The sequence below is a fragment of the Mustelus asterias genome, chromosome 2 (genome assembly GCF_964213995.1).
Source record: "Mustelus asterias chromosome 2, sMusAst1.hap1.1, whole genome shotgun sequence".
NCBI classification, from domain to species: Eukaryota; Metazoa; Chordata; class Chondrichthyes; order Carcharhiniformes; family Triakidae; genus Mustelus; species Mustelus asterias.
The window spans coordinates 2,961,503-2,972,008 of record NC_135802.1 but is presented as its reverse complement, the minus strand read 5'-3'; positions in this window follow the sequence as shown (position 1 = coordinate 2,972,008).

The window sequence follows — 10,506 nt, the reverse complement described above, 5'->3', positions numbered from 1 at the left end:
TGGGTGTCCATGATAGGTATGTCCCTGTCAGGCAGGGAGGAAATGGCCGAGTGAGGGAACCGTGGTTCACAAAAGAGGTGGAATGTCTTGTGAAAAGGAAGAGGGAAGCTTATGTAGGGATGAGGAAGCAAGGTTCAGATGGCTCGACTGAGGGTTACAAGTTAGCAAGGAATGAGCTGAAAAAGGGGCTGAGGAGAGCTAGGAGGGGACATGAGAAGTCCTTGGTGGGTCGGATCAAGGAAAACCCCAAGGCTTTTTACTCTTATGTGAGGAATAAAAGAATGACCAGGGTGAGGTTAGGGCCGGTCAAGGACAGTGGTGGGAACTTGTGTATGGAATCAGTAGAGATAGGCGAGGTGATGAATGAATACTTTTCTTCAGTGTTCACCAAGGAGAGGGGCCATGTTTTTCAGGAAGAGAAGGTGTTACAGGCTAATGGGCTGGAGGAAATAGATGTTCGGAGGGAGGATGTCCTGGCAGTTTTGAATAAACTGAAGGTCGATAAGTCCCCTGGGCCTGATGAAATGTATCCTAGGATTCTTTGGGAGGCGAGGGATGAGATTGCAGAGCCTTTGCCTTTGATCTTTGGGTCCTCGCTGTCCACGGGGATGGTGCCACAGGACTGGAGAGTGGCAAATGTTGTTCCTCTGTTTAAGAAAGGGAATAGAAATGACCCTGGTAATTATAGACCGGTTAGTCTTACTTCGGTGGTTGGTAAATTGATGGAAAAGGTCCTTAGGGATGGGATTTACGACCATTTAGAAAGATGCGGATTAATCCGGGATAGTCAGCACGGATTTGTGAAGGGCAAATCGTGCCTCACAAATTTGATAGAATTTTTTGAGGAGGTAACTAGGTGTGTTGATGAAGGTAGGGCGGTTGATGTCATATACATGGATTTTAGTAAGGCGTTTGATAAGGTCCCCCATGGTCAGCTTATGATGAAAGTAAGGAGGTGTGGGATAGAGGGAAAGTTGGCCGATTGGATAGGTAACTGGCTGTCTGATCGAAGACAGAGGGTGGTGGTGGATGGAAAATTTTCGGACTGGAGGCAGGTTGCTAGCGGAGTGCCGCAGGGATCAGTGCTTGGTCCTCTGCTCTTTGTGATTTTTATTAATGACTTAGAGGAGGGGGCTGAAGGGTGGATCAGTAAATTTGCTGATGACACCAAGATTGGTGGAGTAGTGGATGAGGTGGAGGGGTGTTGTAGGCTGCAAAGAGACATAGATAGGATGCAAAGCTGGGCTGAAAAATGGCAAATGGAGTTTAACCCTGATAAATGTGAGGTGATTCATTTTGGTAGGACTAATTTAAATGTGGATTACAGGGTCAAAGGTAGGGTTCTGAAGACTGTGGAGGAACAGAGAGATCTTGGGGTCCATATCCACAGATCTCTAAAGGTTGCCACTCAAGTGGATAGAGCTGTGAAGAAGGCATATAGTGTGTTAGCTTTTATTAACAGGGGGTTGGAGTTTAAGAGCCGTGGGGTTATGCTGCAACTGTACAGGACCTTGGTGAGACCGCATTTGGAATATTGCGTGCAGTTCTGGTCACCTCACTATAATAAGGATGTGGAAGCGCTGGAAAGAGTGCAGAGGAGATTTACCAGGATGCTGCCTGGTTTGGAGGGTAGGTCTTATGAGGAAAGGTTGAGGGAGCTGGGGCTGTTCTCTCTGGAGCGGAGGAGATTGAGGGGAGACTTAATAGAGGTTTATAAAATGATGAAGGGGATAGATCGAGTGAACGTTCAAAGACTATTTCCTCGGGTGGATGGAGCTATTACGAGGGGGCATAACTATAGGGTTCATGGTGGGAGATATAGGAAGGATATCAGAGGTAGGTTCTTCACGCAGAGAGTGGTTGGGGTGTGGAATGGACTGCCTGCAGTGATAGTGGAGTCAGACACTTTAGGAACATTTAAGCGGTTATTGGATATGCACATGGAGCACACCAGGATGATAGGGAGTGGGATAGCTTGATCTTGGTTTCAGATGAAGGTCGGCACAACATCGAGGGCCGAAGGGCCTGTTCTGTGCTGTACTGTTCTATGTTCTATGTAGCACGGGGTTAGATACAGAGTAAAGCTCCCTCTACACTGTCCCCATCAAACACTCCCAGGACAGGTACAGCATGGGGTTAGATGCAGAGTAAAGCACCCTTTACACTGTCCCCCATCAAACACTCCCAGGATAGGTACAGCACGGGGTTAGATACACAGTAAAGCTCCCTTTACACTGTCCCCATCAAACACTCCCAGGACAGTTACAGCACAGGGTTAGATACAGAGTAAAGCTCCCTCTACACTGTCCCCATCAAACACTCCCAGGACAGGTACAGCACGGGGTTAGATACAGAGTAAAGCTCCCTTTACACTGTTCCCATCAAACACAACCAGGAGAGGGACAGCACGGGGTTAGATACAGAGTAAAACTCCCTCTACACTGTCCCCATCAAACAGTCCCAGGACAGGTACAGCACGGGGTTAGATACAGAGTAAAGCTCCCTTTACACCGTTCCCATCAAACACAACCAGGAGAGGTACAGCACGGGGTTAGATACAGAGTAAAACTTCCTCTACACTGTCCCCATCAAACAGTCCCAGGATAGGTACAGCACGGGGTTAGACACAGAGTAAAGCTCCCTTTGCACTGTTCCCATCAAACACAACCAGGATAGGTATAGCACGGGGTTAGATGCAGAGTAAAGCTCCCTCTACACTGTCCCCATCAAACACTCCCAGGACAGGTACAGCATGGGGTTAGATACAGAGTAAAGCACCCTTTACACTGTCCCCCATCAAACACTCCCAGGATAGGTACAGCACGGGGTTAGATACAGAGTAAAGCTCCCTTTACACTGTCCCCCATCAAACACTCCCAGGACAGGGACAGCACGGGGTTAGATACAGAGTAAAGCTCCCTCTACACTGTCCCCCATCAAACACTCCCAGGACAGGGACAGCACGGGGTTAGATACAGAGTAAAGCTCCCTTTACACTGTCCCCCATCAAACAGTCCCAGGACAGGTACAGCACGGGGTTAGATACAGAGTAAAGCTCCCATTACACTGTCCCCCATCAAACACTCCCAGGACAGGTACAGCACAGGGTTCGATACAGAGTAAAGCTCCCTCTATACTGTCCCCATCAAACACTCCCAGGACAGATACAGCACGGGGTTAGATACAGAGTAAAGCTCCCTCTACACTGTCCCCCATCAAACACTCCCAGGACAGGTACAGCACGGGGTTAGATACAGAGTAAAGCTCCCTCTACACTGTCCACATCAAACACTCCCAGGACAGGTACAGCATGGGGTTAGATACAGAGTAAAGCACCCTTTACACTGTCCCCCATCAAACACTCCCAGGATAGGTACAGCACGGGGTTAGATACAGAGTAAAGCTCCCTTTACACTGTCCCCCATCAAACACTCCCAGGACAGGGACAGCACGGGGTTAGATACAGAGTAAAGCTCCCTCTACACTGTCCCCCATCAAACACTCCCAGGACAGGGACAGCACGGGGTTAGATACAGAGTAAAGCTCCCTTTACACTGTCCCCCATCAAACACTCCCAGGACAGGTACAGCACGGGGTTAGATACAGAGTAAAGCTCCCATTACACTGTCCCCCATCAAACACTCCCAGGACAGGTACAGCACGGGGTTAGATACAGAGTAAAGCTCCCATTACACTGTCCCCCATCAAACACTCCCAGGACAGGTAGAGCACGGGGTTAGATACAGAGTAAAGCTCCCTCTACACTGTCCCCCATCAAACACTCCCAGGACAGATACAGCACGGGGTTAGATACAGAGTAAAGCTCCCTCTACACTGTCCCCCATCAAACACTCCCAGGACAGGTACAGCACGGGGTTAGATACAGAGTAAAGCTCCCTCTCCACTGTCCCCATCAAACACTCCCAGGACAGGTACAGCACAGGGTTAGATACAGGGTAAAGCTCCCTTTACACTGTCCCCATCACACACTCCCAGGACAGGTAGAGCACGGGGTTAGATACAGAGTAAAGCTCCCTCTACACTGTCCCCATCAAACACTCCCAGGACAGGTACAGCACAGGGTTAGATACAGAGTAAAGCTCCATCTACACTGTCCCCATCAAACACTCCCAGGACAGGTACAGCACGGGGTTAGACACAGAGTAAAGCTCCCTCTACACTGTCCCCCATCAAACACTCCCAGGACAGATACAGCACGGGGTTAGATACAGAGTAAAGCTCCCTCTACACTGTCCCCCATCAAACACTCCCAGGACAGGTACAGCACGGGGTTAGATACAGAGTAAAACTCCCTCTACACTGTCCCCCATCAAACACTCCCAGGATAGGTACAGCACGGGGTTAGACACAGAGTAAAGCTCCCTTTGCACTGTTCCCATCAAACACAACCAGGATAGGTACAGCACGGGGTTAGATACAGAGTAAAACTCCCTCTACACTGTCCCCCATCAAACACTCCCAGGATATCTCATCCCTCGCCTCCCAAAGAATCCTAGGATTCTTTGGGAGACGAGGGATGAGATTGCAGAGCCTTTGGCTTTGATCTTTGGGTCCTCGCTGTCCACGGGGATGGTGCCAGAGGACTGGAGAGTGGCAAATGTTGTTCCTCTGTTTAAGAAAGGGATTAGAAATGACCCTGGTAATTATAGACCGGTTAGTCTGACTTCGGTGGTTGGTAAATTGATGGAAAAGGTCCTTAGGGATGGGATTTACGACCATTTAGAAAGATGCGGATTAATCCGGGATAGTCAGCACGGATTCGTGAAGGGCAAATCGTGCCTCACAAATTTGATAGAATTTTTTGAGGAGGTAACTAGGTGTGTTGATGAAGGTAGGGCGGTTGATGTCATATACATGGATTTTAGTAAGGCGTTTGATAAGGTCCCCCATGGTCAGCTTATGATGAAAGTAAGGAGGTGTGGGATAGAGGGAAAGTTGGCCGATTGGATAGGTAACTGGCTATCTGATCGAAGACAGAGGGTGGTGGTGGATGGAAAATTTTCGGGCTGGAGGCAGGTTGCTAGCGGAGTGCCACAGGGATCGGTGCTTGGTCCTCTGCTCTTTGTGATTTTTATTAATGACTTAGAGGAGGGGGCTAAAGGGTGGATCAGTAAATTTGCTGATGACACCAAGATTGGCGGAGTAGTGGATGAGGTGGAGGGCTGTTGTAGGCTGCAAAGAGACATAGATAGGATGCAAAGCTGGGCTGAAAAATGGCAAATGGAGTTTAACCCTTGGGGGCGTTTAAGAGATCCGTAGATAGGTTCATGGACGAAAAGAAATTGGTTTAGGTTGGAGGGTCACAGTTTTTTTTTTAACTGGTCGGTGCAACATCGTGGGCCGAAGGGCCTGGTCTGCGCTGTAATGTTCTATGTTCTATGTTCTAAATGTGAGGTGATTCATTTTGGTCGGACAAATTTAAATGTGGATTACAGGGTCAAAGGTAGGGTTCTGAAGACTGTGGAGGAACAGAGAGATCTTGGGGTCCATATCCACAGATCTCTAAAGGTTGCCAGTCAAGTGGATAGAGCTGTGAAGAAGGCCTATAGTGTGTTAGCTTTTATTAACAGGGGGTTGGAGTTTAAGAGCCGTGGGGTTATGCTGCAACTGTACAGGACCTTGGTGAGACCGCATTTGGAATATTGCGTGCAGTTCTGGTCACCTCACTATAAGAAGGATGTGGAAGCGCTGGAAAGAGTGCAGAGGAGATTTACCAGGATGCTGCCTGGTTTGGAGTGTCGGTCTTATGAGGAAAGGTTGAGGGAGCTGGGGCTGTTCTCTCTGGAGCGGAGGAGATTGAGGGGAGACTTAATAGAGGTTTATAAAATGATGAAGGGTATAGATCGAGTGAACGTTCAAAGACTATTTCCTCGGGTGGATGGAGCTATTACGAGGGGGCATAACTATAGGGTTCATGGTGGGAGATATAGGAAGGATATCAGAGGTAGGTTCTTCACGCAGAGAGTGGTTGGGGTGTGGAATGGACTGCCTGCAGTGATAGTGGAGTCAGACACTTTAGGAACATTTAAGCGGTTATTGGATATGCACATGGAGCACACCAGGATGGTAGGGAGTGGGATAGCTTGATCTTGGTTTCAGATGAAGGTCGGCACAACATCGTGGGCCGAAGGGCCTGTTCTGTGCTGTAATGTTCTATGTTCTATGTTCTATGATAGGTACAGCACGGGGTTAGACACAGAGTAAAGCTCCCTTTGCACTGTTCCCATCAAACACAACCAGGATACTTATAGCACGGGGTTAGATACAGAGTAATGCTCCCTCTGCACTGTCCCCATCAAACACTCCCAGGACAGGGACAGCACGGGGTTAGATACAGAGTAAAGCACTCTTTACACTGTCCCCCATCAAACACTCCCAGGATAGGTACAGCACGGAGTTAGATACAGAGTAATGCTCCCTTTACACTGTCCCCCATCAAACACTCCCAGGACAGGGACAGCACGGGGTTAGATACAGAGTAAAGCTCCCTCTACACTGTCCCCATCAAACACTCCCAGGACAGGGACAGCACGGGGTTCGATACAGAGTAAAGCTCCCTCTACACTGTCCCCATCAAACACTCCCAGGACAGGTACAGCATGGGGTTAGATACAGAGTAAAGCTCCCTCTACACTGTCCCCATCAAACACTCCCAGGACAGGTACAGCACGGGTTTAGATACAGAGTAAAGCACCCTTTACACTGTCCCCCATCAAACACTCCCAGGATAGGTACAGCACGGGGTTAGATACAGAGTAAAGCTCCCTCTACACTGTCCCCATCAAACACTCCCAGGACAGGGACAGCACGGGGTTAGATACAGAGTAATGCTCCCTTTACACTGTCCCCCATCAAACACTCCCAGGACAGGGACAGCACGGGGTTAGATACAGAGTAAAGCTCCCTCTACACTGTCCCCATCAAACACTCCCAGGACAGGGACAGCACGGGGTTCGATACAGAGTAAAGCTCCCTTTACACTGTCCCCCATCAAACACTCCCAGGATAGGTACAGCACGGGGTTAGATACAGAGTAAAGCTCCCTTTACACTGTTCCCATCAAACACTCCCAGGATAGGTACAGCACGGGGTTAGATACAGAGTAAAGCTCCCTCTACACTGTCCCCATCAAACACTCCCAGGACAGGTACAGCATGGGGTTAGATACAGTGTAAAGCACCCTTTACACTGTCCCCCATCAAACACTCCCAGGATAGGTACAGCACGGGGTTAGATACAGAGTAAAGCTCCCTTTACACTGTCCCCCATCAAACACAACCAGGATAGGTACAGCACGGGGTTAGATACAGAGTAAAACTCCCTCTACACTGTCCCCCATCAAACACTCCCAGGATATCTCATCCCTCGCCTCCCAAAGAATCCTAGGATTCTTTGAGAGGCGAGGGATGAGATTGCAGAGCCTTTGGCTTTGATCTTTGGGTCCTCGCTGTCCACGGGGATGGTGCCACAGGACTGGAGAGTGGCAAATGTTGTTCCTCTGTTTAAGAAAGGGAATAGAAATGAACCTGGTAATTATAGACCGGTTAGTCTGACTTCGGTGGTTGGTAAATTGATGGAAAAGGTCCTTCGGGATGGGATTTACGACCATTTAGAAAGATGCGGATTAATCCGGGATAGTCAGCACGGATTCGTGAAGGGCAAATCGTGCCTCACAAATTTGATAGAATTTTTTGAGGAGGTAACTAGGTGTGTTGATGAAGGTAGGGCGGTTGATGTCATATACATGGATTTTAGTAAGGCGTTTGATAAAGTCCCCCATGGTCGGCTTATGATGAAAGTAAGGAGGTGTGGGATAGAGGGAAAGTTGGCCGATTGGATAGGTAACTGGCTATCTGATCGAAGACAGAGGGTGGTGGTGGATGGAAAATTTTCGGGCTGGAGGCAGGTTGCTAGCGGAGTGCCACAGGGATCGGTGCTTGGTCCTCTGCTCTTTGTGATTTTTATTAATGACTTAGAGGAGGGGGCTGAAGGGTGGATCAGTAAATTTGCTGATGACACCAAGATTGGCGGAGTAGTGGATGAGGTGGAGGGCTGTTGTAGGCTGCAAAGAGACATAGATAGGATGCAAAGCTGGGCTGAAAAATGGCAAATGGAGTTTAACCCTGATAAATGTGAGGCGATTCATTTTGGTAGGACTAATTTAAATGTGGATTACAGGGTCAAAGGTAGGGTTCTGAAGACTGTGGAGGAACAGAGAGATCTTGGGGTCCATATCCACAGATCTCTAAAGGTTGCCACTCAAGTGGATAGAGCTGTGAAGAAGGCATATAGTGTGTTAGCTTTTATTAACAGGGGGTTGGGGTTTAAGAGCCGTGGGGTTATGCTGCAACTGTACAGGACCTTGGTGAGACCGCATTTGGAATATTGCGTGCAGTTCTGGTCACCTCACTATAAGAAGGATGTGGAAGCGCTGGAGAGAGTGCAGAGGAGATTTACCAGGATGCTGCCTGGTTTGGAGTGTCGGTCTTATGAGGAAAGGTTGAGGGAGCTGGGGCTGTTCTCTCTGGAGCGGAGGAGATTGAGGGGAGACTTAATAGAGGTTTATAAAATGATGAAGGGGATAGATCGAGTGAACGTTCAAAGACTATTTCCTTGGGTGGATGGAGCTATTACGAGGGGGCATAACTATAGGGTTCATGGTGGGAGATATAGGAAGGATATCAGAGGTAGGTTCTTCACGCAGAGAGTGGTTGGGGTGTGGAATGGACTGCCTGCAGTGATAGTGGAGTCAGACACTTTAGGAACATTTAAGCGGTTATTGGATATGCACATGGAGCACACCAGGATGGTAGGGAGTGGGATAGCTTGATCTTGGTTTCAGATGAACGTCGGCACAACATCGTGGGCCGAAGGGCCTGTTCTGTGCTGTACTGTTCTATGTTCTATGTTCTATGATAGGTACAGCACGGGGTTAGACACAGAGTAAAGCTCCCTTTGCACTGTTCCCATCAAACACAACCAGGATACGTATAGCACGGGGTTAGATACAGAGTAAAGCTCCCTCTACACTGTCCCCATCAAACACTCCCAGGACAGGTACAGCACGGGTTTAGATACAGAGTAAAGCACCCTTTACACTGTCCCCCATCAAACACTCCCAGGATAGGTACAGCACGGGGTTAGATACAGAGTAATGCTCCCTTTACACTGTCCCCCATCAAACACTCCCAGGACAGGGACAGCACGGGGTTAGATACAGAGTAAAGCTCCCTCTACACTGTCCCCATCAAACACTCCCAGGACAGGGACAGCACGGGGTTCGATACAGAGTAAAGCTCCCTTTACACTGTCCCCCATCAAACACTCCCAGGATAGGTACAGCACGGGGTTAGATACAGAGTAAAGCTCCCTTTACACTGTTCCCAACAAACACTCCCAGGATAGGTACAGCACGGGGTTAGATACAGAGTAAAGCTCCCTCTACACTGTCCCCATCAAACACTCCCAGGACAGGTACAGCATGGGGTTAGATACAGAGTAAAGCTCCCTCTACACTGTCCCCATCAAACACTCCCAGGACAGGTACAGCACGGGTTTAGATACAGAGTAAAGCACCCTTTACACTGTCCCCCATCAAACACTCCCAGGATAGGTACAGCACGGGGTTAGATACAGAGTAATGCTCCCTTTACACTGTCCCCCATCAAACACTCCCAGGACAGGGACAGCACGGGGTTAGATACAGAGTAAAGCTCCCTCTACACTGTCCCCATCAAACACTCCCAGGACAGGGACAGCACGGGGTTCGATACAGAGTAAAGCTCCCTTTACACTGGCCCCCATCAAACACTCCCAGGATAGGTACAGCACGGGGTTAGATACAGAGTAAAGCTCCCTTTACACTGTTCCCATCAAACACTCCCAGGACAGGTACAGCACGGGGTTAGATACAGAGTAAAGCTCCCTCTACACTGTCCCCATCAAACACTCCCAGGACAGGTACAGCATGGGGTTAGATACAGAGTAAAGCACCCTTTACACTGTCCCCCATCAAACACTCCCAGGATAGGTACAGCACGGGGTTAGATACAGAGTAAAGCTCCCTTTACACTGTCCCCCATCAAACACTCCCAGGACAGGGACAGCACGGGGTTAGATACAGAGTAAAGCTCCCTCTACACTGTCCCCATCAAACACTCCCAGGACAGGGACAGCACGGGGTTCGATACAGAGTAAAGCTCCCTTTACACTGTCCCCCATCAAACACTCCCAGGATAGGTACAGCACGGGGTTAGATACAGCGTAAAGCTCCCTTTACACTGTTCCCATCAAACACTCCCAGGATAGGTACAGCACGGGGTTAGATACAGAGTAAAGCTCCCTCTACACTGTCCCCATCAAACACTCCCAGGACAGGTACAGCATGGGGTTAGATACAGAGTAAAGCTCCCTCTACACTGTCCCCATCAAACACTCCCAGGACAGGTACAGCACGGGTTTAGATACAGAGTAAAGCACCCTTTA